Raw genomic sequence first — 19201 nt, 5'->3', positions numbered from 1 at the left:
TGCCAAAGGTCGAACAGTATCAGTTGGAGAAAAAAGAAAGGGCAACATTTTGCGTTGGGAAATTTTCCTGCAGTCCACACTATCTACACCCCTAATCATTTCGGAGGCTCTTTCCTGGACACAACAGACTAATGGCCTCACGAAGAAAGTACGTCAGCGCCTCTACCTCCTCAGGAGTTTGCGGAGGTTTGAGGTGACATTGGAAACCCTGGCAAATTTCTGCAAGAGTGGACTGAGCGGCTGCTTCACAGCCTGGTGCGGGGACACCAATACCCCCGAGCGTGAAGCCCTGCAAGATGCAGTGGACGCAGCCCATGAGCAAAACTCTCCCCACCGCCGAGAACATCATCAAGGATCCACCCCGCCCAGCACCCACTGTGTTCTCACTGCTGCCATCAGGAAAGAGGTATCAAGGCCACAAGACTCCCACCACCAGGTTAAGGAACAGCTGCTCCCCCTCCACCATCAGGCTCCTCAATGACAGGGACTCTTTTAAGGACTTTTACTTTACACATTATTTATTATTGAATATTTTGTTTCTGTGCAGCACAGTTTGCCCTGCCTTCTTGTTTACATTTCTCTCTTTTGTATATACACAATGTCACCCAATGAACCTATATCCATAGAACTACCACACAGTACAGGCCCTTCGGCCCTCGATGTTGTGCTGACCCATATATTCCTTTTTTTTTAATTACCAAACCCTCCCTACCCTGTAACCAGCCTCCATTGCCATCCCTGGCGAGGCATTCCAGGCCCCCACAACTTGTGTAAAAAAAAAAACAACTTACCCCTGACTTTGTACAGACATCCTCTGGTGTTTGCTATTCCTGCCCTGGGAAACAGGCACTGTCTGTCCACCCGATCCATGCCTCTCTTATCAAGTCTCCTCTCATCCTTCTACGCTCCAAAGTGAAAAGTCCCAGCTCTGCTACCCATGCCTCATAAGACTTGTTTCCCAATCCAGGAAACATCCTGGTAAATCCCCTCTGCTCTCTCTCTACAGCTTCCATATCCTTCCTGTAATAAGGTGAACTTTGAATTTTATATACTGATATCTATGTCCAGAAACCTTGCATGAGTTAATTAATAATCTAACAGATTTATCACATGTTGGTGTCAAACTGCCAGACTTTCTGCCTTAACAAAGGCCTTTATCAATCACTTTCGGACATGGCTTTGGGGAGAAAGGGGAAAGGTTATGGGGAAACACTAGGGCAGTGGTTCTCAACCTTTTTCCTTTGCTTGAGAAAAATTGTCTTTGAGTCTAAGACATTGATGTCCAGGCTTGTTTTAATCGCACCTCCGTATCAGGCAGTGAGGCAACCAGTCCGAAATTTGTGAGTCTTTCATGACACACCACATGGTGCCCCCTACCCTGCCCCTGTATGGTAGGATCTTTGTGTTATTCCTTGCTATCATGAGCACCTTTGGTGAAAGTAAACGCTGATCCTTTATCTGCTGATGTAGAGCAGTGGTTTTCAAACTGCCCCCTAAACTCACATCGCACTTTAAATCATCCCTCTGCCCCAAGGGGTTGCTTAAGGTGGGATGTGGGTGGAAAGAAAAAGTTTGAAAACCCCTGTTTTAATCATCCCTAATTGACTCGTTGTGTGCAAGGTTTCAGAACGCCAAAGGAAATGGGCCAATAACAATTTTTCTCAAGCAAAATATTTTAGTAACAATTAGGACTAGAGCAGGGATTCTCAACCTTCCCTTCCCAGTCACATCTCACCTTAATCAATCCCTTACTAATCACAGAGCATCGATGGCCAAGGGATTACTTAAGGTGGGATGTGAGTGGAAAGAAAAAGGTTGAGAATCACTGTTTCAGGGGGAACTTCTTCTCACAGAGAGAGTGGAACGAGCTGAAGTGTTGAATGTGGGCGCAATTTTGACATTGAAGAAGCATTTGGACAGGTCATGAATGGAAGGGGTGTGGAGGGCTATGGACTGGGTGCGGGTCAGTGGGACTAGGCAAAGAAATGGTTTGGCACAGACTAGAAGGGCCGAAGGGCCTGTTTCTGGGCTGAAATGTTCTATAGTTCCTGTTAGCAGTGCCTGGTAAGAGGAACTCCACAATTGCTCCCAAGTTTGGACCAGGCTGATTGCCCAACAAATAAAAGGATGCAGATGTAGGAAGCCTGAGTAAAAAACCCAAAATGCTGGAGGAACTCAGCAGGTCAGGTGACATACATGGGAAGGCAAAGGGATCCTGCATCACAGGGCCTGTGCCAGGCAGTGAACCACAAGGGGTTGCAGTCTCTGGGGGAGAGCAGTGGACCGGTCAAGGCACCAGAGACAGGGAGATCAGTTCCCCCTCCCCCCATGGATAAGGATAAGCAGAGGATATGACCCTACAGGATGGTGACTGTGGCGGCCGACCAACGAGGGGCTCAGCGGCTGGGGGAGGGGCATTAGCGACTTGAGGCGAGGAACCCGCGCGGGCGGCTGGCAACCGCGGCCAAAGGGTTGGCACTGGGCTGCGGATTGCTGGGGACTGGCTAAAGGGGCACGGGGTATCAGAACAGGGATGCGGAAGGGCGTTGAAGGGTTCCCGACTGTGTCGGAGGTGGGGATCCAGAGCTCGGGCAGCCGATGGACCGAACAGGAGTCTGTGTGGCTGCAGGATAGCTGGAGGCGAATCCATGGACACACGGTGTCTCTGAGGGGGGACTCTCCTTTGATTCTCTTTCTCTGACTATAAGAGGCATTTCAGGCAATTTTTCTGAAAACAAACTTGTCTGTCTGGCAACAAACGAAGACAAATGCTTGTCTTTATTACAAGACAATAGACAGAAACATGCCAATCTTGGATTCTCTGAAAGAGGTGCTGAAAACACTAAAGGAATCTATAAATTGCAGAAAAACTAGTTTAATTCACTGAGAAGCATGTGACGTTAACAGAGGATGACTTCCAACATATTTTAAATACACAACTGTGGGATCAGAGGTGGAGAGGGTGAGCAAATTCAAGTTCTTGGGTGTCACCATTTCAGAGGATCTTTCCTGGACCCAACAAGCCGGTGGCTTTGTAAAGAAAGCATGTCAGTGCCTCTACTTCCTCAGGAGTTTGCGGAGGTCTGTTATGACATCAGAAACCCTGGCAAATTTCTACAGAGGTGTGGTGGAAAGTGTGGTGACTGGCTGCATCACGGAACACCGATACCTCCAAGCGTAAAGTCCTGCAAAAGGTAGTGGTCGCAGCCAAGGACATCACAGGCAAAACCCTCCCCCACCATCAAGAACATCTGCGGGGAACGCTGCCATCAGGAAAGAGATATCGGTGTCACAAGACTTGCATCCACCAGGTTCAGGAACAGCTGCTCCCACTCCACCATCAGACTCCTCAATGACAAACTCAATCAGGGACTCATTTAAGGACTCTGACTTTGCACTTTACTGATTTTTTTTCTCTCTGTATTGCACAGTCAGTTTGTTTACAGTTCTTTATTTGTTTACATGTGTCCACTGTGTACAGGGTTTTTTTTGCACTACCAATAAGTGGTAATTCTGTTGCAGCTGCAGGAAAAGGATCTCAGGGTTGTATGTGACGTCATGTATGTACTCTGACAATAGATCTGAAATCTGAGAGGCCATTCATCCCATCACCCCTCTCACTTTGGTCCCACAACCCTACTAGTTGGAATGCACTCTCAGCCTCAACAAGGGGCAAGGGGAGAGGAGGGGATCTGGATATCCCAGACCCTTGACCCACCTGGAAGGCCCCAAACTCCCTGTGTGTCCTTGTCAAGAGTTAATGTGCTGAAATGGGGCCCGTTTACCCTGCCAGGAGCTGAGATGAAGGGGAGAAATGGACCACACAAGACCTTTAGACTGTCGGCAGCCCAGAGAGAGTTTAGGAATGTAATGGTCCAAACATACAATGACCATTTTCATTCCAGAATGGGGTATTTAGCCCACAATGTCTGCATTGAACTTAAATTAAACTTTTAAATTTAAATTTAAATTTAGACATACAGCATAGTAACAGGGCCTTTCGGTCCACTGGCCCATTACACCAATTAACCTACAACCCCCGGTACATTTTGAACGGTGGGAGGAACTCAACCCACGTTTATTGTCATCTGATTACACACGTACAACCGGTGAAATGGTTAACGCAATGCTGTTACGGCGCCAGCAACCAGGGTTCGAATCCCTCACTGTCTGTAAAGAGGTTGTACGTTCTCCCCATGTCTGCGTGGGTCTTCTCCCCGGGGGTTCCAGTTTCCTCCCACCCTTCAGAACGTACCGGGGGTGTAGTTTAACTGGGAAGCACAGGCTCGTGGGCTGGAAGGACCTGTTGCCATGCTGTACGTCTAAGAAAGTTTTATTTTTAATTGAAACAATGTTCTCCGGTACTCGGTACAAACACACACAGACCAGACATAGTACACGTACAGACAAACAATACACATGCAGGACAAGTAGTTCATCTATACAAATAATTAAATAAATAATGTTTTGTGCATAGCACCTGGGGAAAATCCACGCAGACACGGGGAAATCATACAAATACCTTACAGACAGCGCCGGATTCTATCCCGGGTCGTGGCAGTGTAATAGTGTTGCACTAACCATGCTAAACTAAAAATCTGCCACTTACTTATACATCCCTCTATTTTCAGCATGTTATTGTGTGTATTTAGAAGCTTCTTGAACTCTTCCATCATGTCTTACCATCCTGGGAAAAACAATGTGGACTCCCTACTCCATTCTGAGGATTTTATAAACATCTCTTGGGTCACCCTCAGCCTCCAATGCTCCTAAGAACACGATCTAAGTTTGTCTGAACTCTTCCCATAGATCATTTCCTCTAATCTAGACAACAGCCTGGTAAACATCCCGTGTCGCACCACAGAGAAGGGGTGGAAAATCTCGCGAAATGGTGCGTGATTAGCAACCTGAGTCTTAATGTGGACAAGACGAAGGAGATGATCGTGAACTTCAGGACGACCTGAAACCACCACCCTCCACTACACATCAACAACTCTGTAGTAGAGAGAGTGGAGACACCAAGATTCTAGGACACTTCAAATCTCCTCACTCATCAGGAAGGCACAACAGCGACTGCACTTCCCGAGAAGACTGAGGCGGACAAGGCCACCGGCCACCATCACGTCAACCTTCTACAGGAGCTCTAGCCGGAGAGGTACGGTTGCTGCAGAGAAAGTCCAATGCACAGGACCATACGAGTGATGGAGAGGACCACTGGGCAGGCGATGAACCCCTGGAATTTGCTGCCACAGATGGCTGTTGAGGCCAAGCCATTGGGTTGTATATAAGGCAGAGATTGATGGGTATCTGAATTGACAGGTTATTGGGAAAAGGCCAGGGGAGTTGGAAAATGGATCAGCTCATAACGGAATGGCAGAGCTGACTTGATGGGCCAAATGGCCTACTTCTGCTCCTATATCTTATGGCCTTATGAATGTAACTATGCACAGCAATGTAAATGTGCGGGTGTGAGAGTCGATGGTTTTCTTTATGCAAATAATTGTGAATAAAGTCATTTTTGTTTTAAAAAATATTCTCCCTGTGATTTGTGGGTTATCTGCTCTCCCTACCCCTCCCTACCCCTCCCCCCCCCCCCCCCCCCCCCCCCCCACATCCTAAAGACAAAAAGGTTGGTGGGTTATTTTGGCAATGCCAGTTGTTCTCTGTGGTAGTTAAGAAGGCCTATGGGACACCGGGCTTCATTAGTCAGGGGACTGAGTTCAAGAGATACGAGGTCATGTTGCAGCTCGACAAACCTCTGGTGAGACCACACTTGGAATATTATGTTCATTACAGGAAGGACGTGGAGAGGGTGCAGAGGAAATTTACCAGGATGTTGGAAGGGCTCAGGCACGAAATGTCGATAATATATCTTTACCTCCTAAGGGCCGGCTGAGTTCCTCCAGCATCTCTGTGTGCTTTTACTACCGTCGCGGTGTCTGCAAGCTCTCATGATTTACTCTTTACCGGGATGTTGCCTGCAGAACGTGTCTTATGAGGCAAGGTTAACAGAGCTGGGGCTTTTCTCTATGGAGCAATTAGAGGCATAGGGGCAACAGTAGCAAACACCATAGGACATCTGTACAAAGTGAGGGGAGGAATGTTTAGGAGAGATGTCGGAGGTAAGGTTTTTTTTAAAAAATACGCAGTGGTGGGGGCCAGGACCACATTGTCAGGGGTGGTGGTACAAGGGGAACATTTAACACACTCTTAGACAGACCCATGGAAAATAGAGGGTCACAAAGTAGGCAAGGTTTATTTTTGGGTAGGTGTATGTGTCAGCAGAATGTTGTGGGCTGAAGGGCCTCTATGGCACTGTAATGTTCTATGTGTAGGTGAGGGGTAGGATCTGGGAGGAGGGGGGGAGAATGAAAGAATGGAAATAATACACCATAAATGGATGAGACTGTTCACAGCTACACGACTCCAGGTCTCTGAAAGCCAAGGTGAAAGAGCTGGGGGTGTGCGCCGCACACAGAAGATCCGTTGATAAGTTTCTTTTTTTAAAAAGCATCCTGATCCTACCTTAGGGTTTGACTCACTCTTCATTCAGTCAGTCTGCTCCCATGTGCAGGGGATACTGGAACCACTCAGCAGGCCAGGCGGCATCTGTGCAGAGAGAACCAGAGACAACTTTTTGTGTGAACCACTTTAGAACATGACAGCACAGAAACAGGCCCCTAGCCTGTGCCAAACTATTTTCCTGACTACTCCACACCCCTCCCATCCATGTACCTGTCCAAATTCCTCTTAGAAATTAAAATTGAGTCCACATTCACCACTTCAGCTTGGTCCACACTGCTCTCCGTGTGAAGCAGTTCCCCCTAAACCTTTCCCCTTTCACCCTTAACCTGTGTCCTCTGGTTTGCATCTCACATCCTCAGTGGGAAAAGCCGACCTACATTTACTCTGTCTGTCCCCCTCATAATTTTAAATACCTCGATTAAATCCCCCCTCATTTTTCTACGCTTCAGGGAATAAAGTCTGAACCTGTTTAACCTTTCCCTATAGCTCCGCTCCTGAAGTCCGGGCAACGTCCTGGTAAATTTTCTCTGCACTCTTTTTACCTTTCCTGCAGTTCGGTGACCAAAACTGCACACAATATTCCAACTTCTGTCAGAGCAGGCAAGGTCTTTAACTCAGAGTGTGCCCAGATCACATCAGATATTATGTATTTTCATGTAATAAAACAGAAATGTAATATTACACAAAATTTCCTTTAGTCGGACAAAGATTCACCTTTAGCGTCGCCCGGCGCCCCTTACAGTCAGAGAAAAAGAAGCAAGAGTCACTGAGGGTTTGTTGATTCGCCTCAAATTCTCCTGCAGTTTTGCGGTTGCAAACGACTCCAGTCCAGTCCAGACCTTTGGCAACCCAAACTCCAGATCCAAACCTCTGACGCGATGAGGAAGCCTTCGGTGCCTTTCAGGAGCTCTTGATCTCAGGAGCCTCTCAAATCCCGGTTCCAGTGCCTGGTACCCTGAGCCAGCCTCCAGCAGCCTGGCGTGGGCCCTATGATCTCTCGCCGCCAGCAACCCGTGTGGGTTCCTCACCCACAAGTAGCCAATGGCTTGCCGCCTGATTGTGCCCTTCAGCTGCCAAGCCCCTCACTGGCCTGCCTCCAGGGTTACCGTCCTGTAGGGTCGTCTCCTCAGCTTCTCCTTCTCAGTGGAGCGTGGGAGGTAGGGGTGGGGGGGGGAGTGGGAGGTGCTCTCCTTGTTTCTGGTGCCCACTGCAACCCCAAAGTCCACAACTCCTCGTGGCTGTTGTCAAACACAGGCGTTGCCGCCTTGGGCCTTGACCCCTCAGACGCAAGATTTTAAACAAACCACCGTCAGCTCCTTTAACAGGCAGTTTAAAGCCTGTACGGACCCGTGGACAGTCGGACTGAGCAGAAGGACCCTGTGGGAGAGCGCTGTGTCTTTGCTCCTTGCTCCCCCTAGGTCCACACCACCAGCAATTATAGTTACAGGACCACCAGCATTTTAGATTAGTTGTCACGTATGAGATTTTACCAAGAGTGAACTTCTTCCATAGAGCTGACAGATAGGATGGGCTGAATGGCCTTGATTCCAGCCATATCATTTGATGCTCCTATAATTAAGGGGTGAATAAAAGCTTGTTTCGCGGCCTGAGGACTGCAAGCAACTGAAGTCATCACTGTAATGTCGACAGTGGCATAGCTTGGGGTGAGGTTGGGAAGGGGAGCAAAAGGGGAACGGCTGCCCACCCCCACTACTCCGAGCGCATTCTTCAAAGGTGGTGCCTTTTGGAACTCACTGCCCAGTCTCCTGTGATGGGCTGATGGTCCACTTTTGAAGAATTCTCTAAGGGGGAGCAGTCTGGCTGCTGGCACCTGGAGGGAAATGTCTCTGAAGGTATTTATAAACAATTTAAAATCATTTGGTATGCACCCCCGCACAGGTCCAATGGTCCAACCCCGCCCCCCCAGGTCTGATGCCCCATCCTACCCCCACCCCCAGGTTCGATACCCCATCACACACCCCTCCCCCAGGTCCAGTGCCCCATCCCACACCCTCAAGTCTGATGCTCCACCCCACCCCACTCAGGTCCAACGCTCCAACCCCCCCCCCCTCCCCATGACCGACACCACCAAAAATCAGTAGGGCTTGCCATTCAACCACTGACTCACCATCTGATATGTGACGTGATGCCTTTTGATGTGCTCACTCCACTCAACGTTAAAACCTGGTCACGCCTCTGAATGTAGAGATGGGGACAGAAACCTCCCCCCCTCCAATTCTATGCAGCTTAAAAAAAGCTACTGAGGTAGAGTGAAGCACGAATGCCTGCAATCGCTGTGATTGAAACGTCAGAGAAACTCAGTAGGTCATGCAGCACTTTATAGATCACCAGCACTTCAGGCCTGAGCCCTTCATCAAGGAATGATCAATGTGTGTAGGCAGGCGCCCAAATAAAATTGGAGGATGAGAGCAGCCAAGAGGTGGGTAAGGGGCGGCTCCAGACCACAATCAGCGAGGATTGGTACAAGCATCTCCTCCACAATCTCCATGTTTGGGTTCTTAGCCCCTTGTCCCTTTCAGGGGTGCTGTACAGCAGAGATTTTTCTGTCTACGATCCGGGTACAACAGGAATCCACTGAAAACCAAGTTTAACCGAAATCTGTATGGAGCGACGAGATTGCCCCAGGTGCTAGTGTTTATGCAACTGTTCTTGAAACATGTTTGGGCCTAGCCCTGGAGCTTTGCAAGTGCCACGCAAGTTCCCAACCTAAACCATTATAGCGAACACCTCACCCACACCAATAGGTTACAGGCAAGTCAGCAAGGGTGGGTTTGAATTCAAGGTGAGTTGTGAAACAGCACGATTGGTGTTACCTTCGATTTTGAATGAAATGGGATACAGTATTTAAAGGCACTGATAACTGCATCATGGTCTGACACAGGGACAACAATATCCCTGAGCGTAAAGCCCTACAAAAAAAGCAGGAGACATCACGTCGACAGCATCCATGGGCAACCCTGCCGTTGGAGAGCAGCAGCGTTAACCATCCAGCGCACGCTCTGTTCTCACTGCTGCCATCAGGAAAGAGGTCTTGGAACCACAAGACTATCATCTCCAGGTTCAGGAACAGCTGGTCCCCCTCCACTATCAGACTCCTCAACTACAATCTCAATTGGGGAATCATTTAAGGACTCTTGTGTACTTTGATTTTTTTTCCCCTCTCTATATTGCACAGTTTGTTGCATTTCGTTATCTGTTTATTTCGTTATTTATTTCTTTTGTTTACGTTGAGTCAGCCAGGTCCTATCAATCATTCAGGAGTGAAACACAAAAGTCTGCAGACGCTGCGATTGTAGTAAAAACACAGAATGCTATGGGAATTCAGCAGGTCTCGCAACGTCCAACATCTTGGGCCTGAGCCCTTCTTCGAGGTACGAGCAAGCAACAGACAGGCGTCCGTATTAAAAGGCCGGGGAGAAGAAAAGAATGGTAGAGGGAGGTGAACAGACAAAAGGTGTTCATTGAATATTTCGTCAGTTGGTTGGTTCTCCTCCGCTCTCATTCTAGAAAAAGTCAAAGTCTGTGGGTCATTAATCATTCAGGAATCTGATGGTGGAGGGGAAGAAGCTGTCCTTGTCCTGCTAGGGGCTCGTCTTCAGGTTCCTGTACCTCCTTCCTGATGGGAGCAGAGTGAAGAGGGCACGGCCTGGGTGGTGGGCTCTTTGAGGATAGAGGCTGTTTTCTTCAGACACCGCCTCATATCGATGTCCTCAATGGAGTGAGGTCTGGTGCCTGATGTTGCAAGCCGAGTTAACAACCCTCTGGAGTTTTTTCTTGTCCTGAGAGTTGGCGCCTCCGTCCCAGGCAGTGATGCCACCAGCCAGAATCCTCTCCACAGTCCACCTGTAGAAGTTTATGAGAGTTTTCGGTGATGAACTGAACCTCCTCAGACACCTCACAAAGTACAGCCGTTGACAAACCTTCTTCACGATTGCATCGACATGGAGGCTCCAGGACAGATCCTCGGAGATGTTGACACCAGGAATTTGAAGTTCTTGACCCTCTCCACTGCTGAGCCCTTGATGAGGACTGGGTCGTGTTAGAACATAGAACACTAACAGCTCAGTACAGGCCTTTCAGCCCACGATGTTATGCTGATCCATATTTTTGTTTAAATAAAGTACTAAACCCTCTCTACCCCATAACTCTTTATTTTTCTTCCATCCATGAGCCTGTCTAAAAGTCTCTTAAATGTCCCTAATGTTCCAGCCTCCACCTCCACTACAGGCCACCACAACTCTCTGTGTAAAAATAAACGTACCCCTGATGTCTCCCTTAAATTCCCCTCCCTCCATTTTGTACAGACGTCCTCTGGTGTTTGCTATTCCTGCCCTGGGAAACAGGCAATGTTCTGTCTATATGCCTATTATAATCGTGTAGACTTCTATTAAGTCTCCTCTCATCTTTATACAAAGAGAAAAACCCCAGCTCTGCCAACCTTGCCTCATAAGACTTATTTTTCAATCCAGGCAGCATCCCAGTACACCACGGCGAGCATTCTGGCCTGGGGCAGAGGCACCAACGCTCAGGACAAGAAAAAACTCCAGAGGGTGTTAACTCGGCCTGCGACATCACGGGGACCAGACTCCACCCCATCAAGGACGTCTATAAGAGGCAGTGTCTGAAGAAAGCAGCCTCAACCCTCAAGGACCCCCCCCCCCCCCACCCACCTGCTTCACTCTGCTACCATCGGGGGAAAAGCTCCAGGAGCCTGAAGACGAGTGCCCAGCTGCACAAGAACAGTTTCTTCCCCTCTGCCATCAGATTCCTGAACAGTCAATGAACTCCAGACACGACCTCACTTTCTCACACTAATTATTTAATATTAAATCTTGTGTTTACAGAATTGAAATTTGTAATTTTGTAACGAGATCTGTACAAACCACTGTCACCAAAGAACAGGTTTCCTGACCAATGCGCCATGTCAAGACAATGCATTGGATTCTGATAATTGGACAAAACTCAGTTCCTTCAGCAACTTTGTAAGATCAGGACGGGACTAGGTGTGGACTGATAAGTAACAATAAACAATCATGGCATAAAAATATCACCCAGTGACTGTCACTTAAACCACCAACTCTTTATATTGAATGACAGTAAAAACAGAAATGCCAGAAGAACTTGGCCGGTCGCGCAGCCTCCGCAGTACGGTAAAGGAACATCACCGACATCTCAGGCCTGAGCCCTTCCTCAAGTAAAAAGCAGGTGGGAGTCCAAATTAAAAGGTCTGGAGAGAGGGGAAGAATGAGTCGGAGAGGAGTACAAAAAGATATGATTATAGGAGAGAGGAAAGGTGAGACATTGATGGCGGGGGGGGGGGGTGATTTTGGCCCTGTGAAAGGCAACAAAGAGAGAGTGAGAGACAGAGATACAGACAGAGACAGGGACACTCAGAGACATAGTGAAAGATGAGGGGGAGGGGTGGTCTAACAGTAGCCAGAGAATTTGAATGCCATCCGGATGGAGGGTTCCCCTATGGAATACGAGGTATTGTTCCTCCAATTTGCAGGAGGTCATTGAATAACGTTGCAATGAGCATCCTGGAAATCACCATTGACCAGAAACACATCTGACCTTACCATATAAATAATATGGCTGTTGGATCAGTCCAGGGGCAGATGGTCTGTGGAGATGGGCATCTCCTGACAGCCCACAAGCTTTCTGCTCCCTGGAAGGCACAAGCCTGGGAGGTGGAGGTGGTGAGGCAGTAGTATGAAGTTACCTTATTGAGTGCAAGCCAACAGCCATTAGGAAGCTCAACACAATCCAAAACAAAGCAGCCACATGACTGGTTCCTTTCAAACCAGCCGAAAAATCCATTCTCCCCACCTCTGATGCAGTAAGATTGAAACAGAGAGATTTACCGGGACGTTGCTGGAATTTCAGGAGCGGAGGTACAGGGAAAGGTTAAACAGGTTCGGACTATATTCCCGAGCATAGAGGAACGAGGGGAGATTTGATCGAGGTATTTAAAATTATGAGGGGAATCGCCAGAGTAAATGTAGGTCAGCTTTTTCCACTGAGGGTGGGTGAGATACAAACCAGAGAACATGGGTTAAGAGTGAAAGGGGAAACATATTGGGGGAACTTGTCTGAAGAGGGTGTGCAAAATCATTGAGGACCTCCTTCTGCCCCGCACTCAGCATCTTGCAGCTGCTCCTGTCAGGGAAGAGATGCAGGAGGATCAGAGCTGGCACCACCAGGCTGATGATCAGCTTCTTCCCACAGGCAATGAGAATGGTGAATGACCACAGGAACTGCTCACACTGACCCCCTGACACTCTCATATTCAGGAAACAATATTTATTTGAATAGACGAATACTTGTCCTGCATGTGTATTGTTTGTCTGTATGTGTGTTACGTCTGGTTGTGTGTCCGAGGACCACAGATCACTGGAGTCTCCCTTCCCCACCATTGATATGATCTCCTGGGATTTTTGTCTGAAGAGGCACGCAAATTCACTGAGGGCTCCCCCCCCACCCCCCGCCTCGCAAACAGCATCTTTCAACTGCTCCCGTCGGGGAAGAGATACAGGAGGATCAGGCTGAGTGAGGATCAGCCTGCTCAACCAACTGCTCCCACTAACCCTCTGAGACTCTCATATCCACGAAACAACATTTATTTTCATAGATGAATACTTGTCCTGTGTGTGAATTGTTTGTCTGTACGTGTGTTACATCTGCTTGTGTGTTTGCATGTTTTTCAGTCGGGTTGAACTTGTACAATCAGATGACAATAAACTTGACTTGAGAACTTGAACTTCTTCACACAGAGAGTGCGGAATGAGCTGAAGTGTTGAATGTGGACTGAAATCTAATCACTTTTTCTTCACCCTCTAAGTTTGGAGATGACACAAAGGTCAGTAGCATTGTGGATAGTTTGGGGGCTTGTCAGAAATTACAATGGGACATTTGTTAGGATGCAGAGCCAGGCTGAGAAGTGGCAGTTGGAGTTTAACTCAGAGAAGTGCAAAGTTGTTCATTTCAGTGGGACAAATTTGAAGGCAGATTACAGTGTTAACTGGGCCTCAGAGCAGTGTGGACAAACTGAGAGATCTGGGGGCTCCCGTGTCTCTTGGACACGCAAAGCCAAGCATACATTGACTGCGTTGTTCAGAAAGTGTGTGGAGTGTTGGCCTTCATTAACCATGGGATCGAGTTCAAGAACAATGAGGTAATGTTGCGCCTTGGTTCGACTCCCCTGGGAATATTGTGTTCTGTTCTGACCACCTCATTACAGCAAGGATGTGGACGTTATAGAGAAGGTACAGAGGAGACTTACAAGGATAGTAAAATGCGATTTACAAGGATGCTGCCCGGTTGAGTGGACCCTCCTCACCATCGAGAACATCTACAGAAAACGCTGCTGTCAGAGACCAGCAGCGACCATCAAAGATCCACCCCACCCAGCACACGCACTGTTCTCGCTGCTGCCATCAGGAAAGAGGTGTCGGGCAACAAGACTCACACCCACCAGGTTCAGAAACAGCTGCTCCCCCTCTACCATCAGTCTCCTCAACGACAAACTCATTTAAGGACTCTTACTTGTGCACTTTATTGATTTTATTTCTCTCTATATTGCACAGTCAGCTTGTTTACATTTCATTATCTGTTTACATGTGTACATTGTGTAGTTTTTTTGCACTACCAATAAGTGATAATTCTGCCTGGCCCGCAGGAAAACTAATCTCAGCATTGTATGTGATTCATGTATGTACTCTGACAATAAATCTGAGAGGCATTGATCATGTGGACAGCCAGAGGCTTTTTCCCCAGGGCTGAAGTGGCCAACACGAGGGGGTGTAACTTTAAGGTGCTTGGAATAAGTACAGGGGGGCGGGGAATGTTCTTCACACAGAGAAGGGTGGGTACAGGGAATGCGCTGCCAGCAAGAGTGGTGGAGGCTGGGACAATAGGGTCTTTTAAGGGACCATTAGATAATACATGGAACTGAGAAAAGTGGAGGGTTGTGCAGTAGGGAAATTGGAGGCAGTTGTTGAGTGGGTTATTGGGTTGGCACAGCACTGTGGGCCAAAGGGCCTCTAATGTGCAATGGATTCTGTCCTAAATCCCATGACTTCCTCTCCAACAGCATCATGGGAGCATTTTCAGCGCTTCAACACTGTTCAACTCCACTTTCTCAGGGGACAAGGGTTGGGCAATAAATGCTGGAAGAGGCTGAATCACAAGAGTTTCTTTTTTAAAAAACCCTCAGCAAAGTATCAAGAAAAATCGACAAATTCTTTCCACCCATTCTTGCCAATATTGCTGCACAGATTTAACCCCCCACCACCACCAGGACCCTAACGCAAATACCACCCCTCTCCAAAGGTCAAGTAAAACACGAAAGTCTGCAGACTCCATGTTGAAGTAAACACAACGCTGGAGAAACTCAGCAGGTCAAACTGTGTACTTTATGTCCCACCTCCCCACGGGCCAGTCCCCAATATCAATTGTACCCACATCCAGGGGTCTCTCCCTGTGTTCCCACCCTGACACACCAACTCTTCATTCGAATTCTGGATTCAGAATTGGCTTGCCTGTAGAAAGCAGAGAGTAGTAGTGGAGGGAAAGTATCCTGCCTGGAGGTCGGTGACTAGTGGAGGGGCCATAGGGATTTGTTCTGGGATCTCCACTCTTTGTGATCTTTGTAAATGACCTGGGTCAGTAAGTTTGCAGATAATCTGAAGGTTGAAGGTGTTGTGGATAGTGCTGAAGGCTGTGAAAAGTTAAAACAGGATAGAGACAGGATGCAGAGTTGGGTGGATAAGTGGCAAATGGAGTTCAATCCAGATTAAGTGTGAGGTAATGCACTTTGGAAAGTCAAAACACAAAAGCTAAGTACAGGGTAATGGTCAGTTACTTAACATTGTGGAGGAATAGAGGGACCTTGGGGTCCAAATCATTAGATCTCTCAAGGTCACCCCATAGGTTGATAGGAGAATTAAGAACCCCTAAGGGATCCTGGGCTGAATTAGTCAGGGAACAAAGTCTACGTCATGTTGCAGCTCTACAAATCTCTGGTCAGACCACACTTGGAGTATTGTGTTCAGTTCTGGTCACCTCATTATAGGAAGGATGTGGACACTCTGGAGAGGATGCAGATAAAATTCACCAGGATGTTGCCTGGATTGGAAAATAAGTCTAACGAGGCAAGGTTTGCAGAGCTGGGACTTTTCTCTTTGGAATGTAGTAGGATGAGAGGAGAATTGATGGAGGCATTGATTGGGTGGAGAGCCAGTGCCCATTTTCCAGGGTGGGACTAGCAAACACCAGAGGACATGTGTACAAAGAGAAGGGAGGGAGACGTCAGGGATATTTTCTTTTGTTACACAGTTTGGTTGCCTGGAATGCATTGGCAGGGGTGGTGGTAGAGGCTGAAACAATAGGGGGGTTTAAGAGACATGGATGAAAGGAAAAAAAGAGGGTCATGAGGTAGAGAGAGTTTAGTTTTTGGTAGGTATATTTGGGTTGGTTCAACATTGAGAGCTGAATGGCCTGTACTGTGCTGTAATGTTCTATGTTAACTCTCTTCCCAACCCTGACTCTCTCTCCAACATCTACAATCCCCTCCAGAGATGTCTCTCCCCAACAATGCTCTCCACCCCCACCCCCCCAGACCAATAGTCCCCTCCCAGGGCCCTCCCTTCTCTATAAGAAGCACCAAGTCCCATCAGGGAGAGAGGCAAGGACAAGGACTCCATCCCCTTCTCCCAATTTCTCTGTCTCCTATGCATCTGCTCCCAAAATGAGGTCTTCCAGTCCAGAGCCTCTGAAACATCTGCCTTCTTCCACAAACGAGGCTTCCCCTCCACCACCATTAACTCAAGCCTCACCCGCATCTCATCTGCTCTCGAAACAATAAACACAGAATCCCCCTCGTCCTCACCTACCACCCCACCACCCTCCCCATCCAACATATTATCCTTGGGAATTTCCGGCCCTTAGTACAGGACCCCACCATCAGACACATTTTTTCCTTCTCCTCCCCTCTCAGCCTTCTCTAGGGTCCGCTCCCTCCATAACTTCCCTCCCCACCCATCGCTCCCCCCAGCACCTCCCACTGCAGTCATAGGAGGTGTAATACCTGCACCCACATCTTCTCCGTCACCACGGTCCGAGGTCCCAAACAGACCTTTCAGGTGAAGTAAAACTTCACCTGTACCTCCACAGAACTCATTTATTGCGTCCTCTGTGGCCTCCTCTACATCGGAGAGATCGGTCGCAGATCGCTTCGCCCAGCACCTCCTCTCCGTCCGCAAGGAAAGCGACCTCCCCGTAGCCAGCTGTTTCATTTCTGAATCACGCTCTCAAGCTCGCACGTCTGTCCATGGCCTTTCCCATCACCCCACCCTGACCACCCGCAGATTGGAGGAACAACACCTCATTTTTCATCAGGACCGCCTCCAACCCCAGGGCACGAACACTGATTGAGTTTGCTGCCTTCCACTAATCAGCTCGCCTTCCACCCCTCCCCCACCATCCCCTTTAACTAGTCATTTCAGTTCTCTTTCTCTCTCCACCCAGCCTAGACTCCCCCTTCCCCTTTCTGCGGTCTGTCCCCCACCCCTCCACCTAACATGTCCCACCCTCACCACCCCCTCTTCCCCCTTTTGTGCGGACATCTCTCATGTTGCCCCACACCTTGCTGAAGGGCTCAAGCCCGAAACGTTGGTTCTGTATCCTTACATAAAGGCACTGATTGACCTGCTGAGTTTCTCCAGAATTTGTGTGTTTTTTCACTTAACCACAAGTGACAACAGAATCCTGTGTTTTGCCCCCTCCACCATTTCTGGGTAAGTCTAAAGACTTTCATATTCCCTCCCTTCCTCCCTCCCTCCCTTCCTCCCTTCTCCATTCCCCCTGGCAAAAATATGGAATCACTCAAAACTTCGAACTGAGTCCAACGTTTAACTCTCTGTTGCTGGAGCGCCCAGGGCTGGGGGGGGGGGGGGGAATGCAATGAAAATATAGGGGTTTATTTCCCCCCCCCCCTCTTTGACACTTGTAAACCTGTTGGTCCATTTAACCCTATCCACCCCTTCGGGAGAGGGAAGGGTGAATTTCACCGCATAAAACAGCCCATCGGACACACGCTCATTGCAACCCCCTCCCTCCCCGCAGCCAACTCGGCCGCGGTGTGCGTTGCGGAAACCCAACTCTCAATCGCTCCCAAGGCATCCCGGGCACAAGCGGAATCAAAGCACCATCCTACCTCCAAGTCTGGGGTTCCAACGTCAGGGACTGGCCGGCTCTGGTGGAAAGCGACCGGAAAGAATGGTTCTTCTTTGAAGGGACGATCATTTTCCTTAAACTGGCGTCTCCTGTGTATCTGGGAGGAAGTGAAATTCTGTGGGGTGTTTTTTCCCTGCAGGTTTTTTTTGCAAAACCAAAGTTTTGGAAGCGCATTAGTTCAGCTGGAGGTCTACGCCCTGCTTTTGTTCATCTCTCTCTCTTTCTTTTTCTCCTTCTCTCCTCTCTTTTTATTCTCTCATTCTCCCTCTCTTCCCACTTTCTCACTCTCTCTCTTTTGCAAGAGAGGTGTGTTAAAGCTACACACCCTGACCATGTGATGCGCATGCAAGAAAATACTTGCCTGTCAGTTCACCAAAGCAAGGAAATACGTGGGCGTCCACGTGTTATCATTAGAAAGGCGCCGCTGCCCTGCAGCCGCGAGTTCGATCATGACCAGGGGAGCTGCGTTTCGTGGGTGCATTTTGCATGTTCTTCCTGGGTTTCCAGCCCAGGGAGGGTTAAAACTAGTGTGGCATGGGGGTGGGAACCAAAATGAGAGGGCAGATGCCCTGTGTAGCGAGGATGTGAGGAAGGACAGGCAATCGACAGAGCAAAATTGCAAGCGGAGTATTGACTTGTGGTCGTTGGGAAGCAAAATTGAAAAGGGTGTTGAATGCAGCACTGAATGTCTTGCATTTAAATGCCCGTGGCATGAGAGAGAAGGTTGGTGATCGATTAGCGCAGCTGGAAGTTGGCAGGTGTGACATTGTGGCCATCACTGAGTCATGGCTGAAAGATCACAGCTGGGAAGTAAACATCCAAGGGTACGCAGTGTATCGGAAGGACAGGAGGGTAGTTCTTCGGAGGGGAGACATCGGATCGGAAGATGTAGAATCTCTGTGGGTAGAATGAAGAAAATATAAGGGTAGAAAGACCCTGATTGGAGTTGTATATAGGCTTTCAGACAGCAGCCAGGAAGTGGTGTGGAAACTCCAGGGGGGGGGGGGGGGGGGGGGGATGGAGAAGGCATGCGAAAAGGGCAGTATTAAATGAGTCATTGGGAAAACCAGGCAGGCGCTTGATCCCAAGGGAAGGAATGTAACACAGGCCTTCAGGGTGGCTTCTTAGACCCGTTTGTGGCTGAGCCACCAGGGAAATGGCAGTTCTGGAACTGGCGCTTTGCGCCAGAACGCTGCTTCCCCGGATCCTCGGGCCCAGACCCCGAGGTCGCAGATTTTTAAATAAAGCACCTTTGGTTCCTTTAACGGGCAGTTTAAAGCCCGTACGGCGCCGACGGCAGTCGGGCTGGGCAGTAGGACCCCGGGGGGGAGAGGGGGGGGGGGGGGGAGGGGGGGGGGGGGGGGGGGGAGGGAGGGGGGAGGGAGGGGGGAGGAGGGGGGAGGGGGAGGGAGGAGCACGA

The 19201-nt window shown here is 48.8% G+C and overlaps 1 protein-coding gene across 5 annotated transcripts in view; it reads right to left on the bottom strand.

The window, feature by feature from the left end:
- The window catches only part of LOC138754896 (ephexin-1-like), a 59479-nt gene extending 41344 nt beyond the window's left edge, over positions 1-18135 (bottom strand). For 3 of the 5 annotated variants that reach the window (XM_069919859.1, XM_069919857.1, XM_069919860.1), the window contains exons 1-2: positions 17762-18131; positions 6526-6609 (exon numbers count right to left, since the gene is read on the bottom strand). The gene's annotated coding sequence lies outside the window, so the exon portion shown is untranslated. Of the gene's footprint in view, positions 1-6525; positions 6610-16633; positions 16845-17761 lie in introns of those variants that run through there. The other 2 variants (XM_069919861.1, XM_069919858.1) reach the window with 2 other exon arrangements.
- Between the last annotated feature and the right edge of the window lie 1066 nt (positions 18136-19201).

The sequence above is a fragment of the Narcine bancroftii genome, chromosome 2 (assembly GCF_036971445.1).
Source record: "Narcine bancroftii isolate sNarBan1 chromosome 2, sNarBan1.hap1, whole genome shotgun sequence".
Lineage (NCBI taxonomy): Eukaryota > Metazoa > Chordata > Chondrichthyes > Torpediniformes > Narcinidae > Narcine > Narcine bancroftii.
This window is presented reverse-complemented; position numbering and strand designations above follow the sequence as displayed.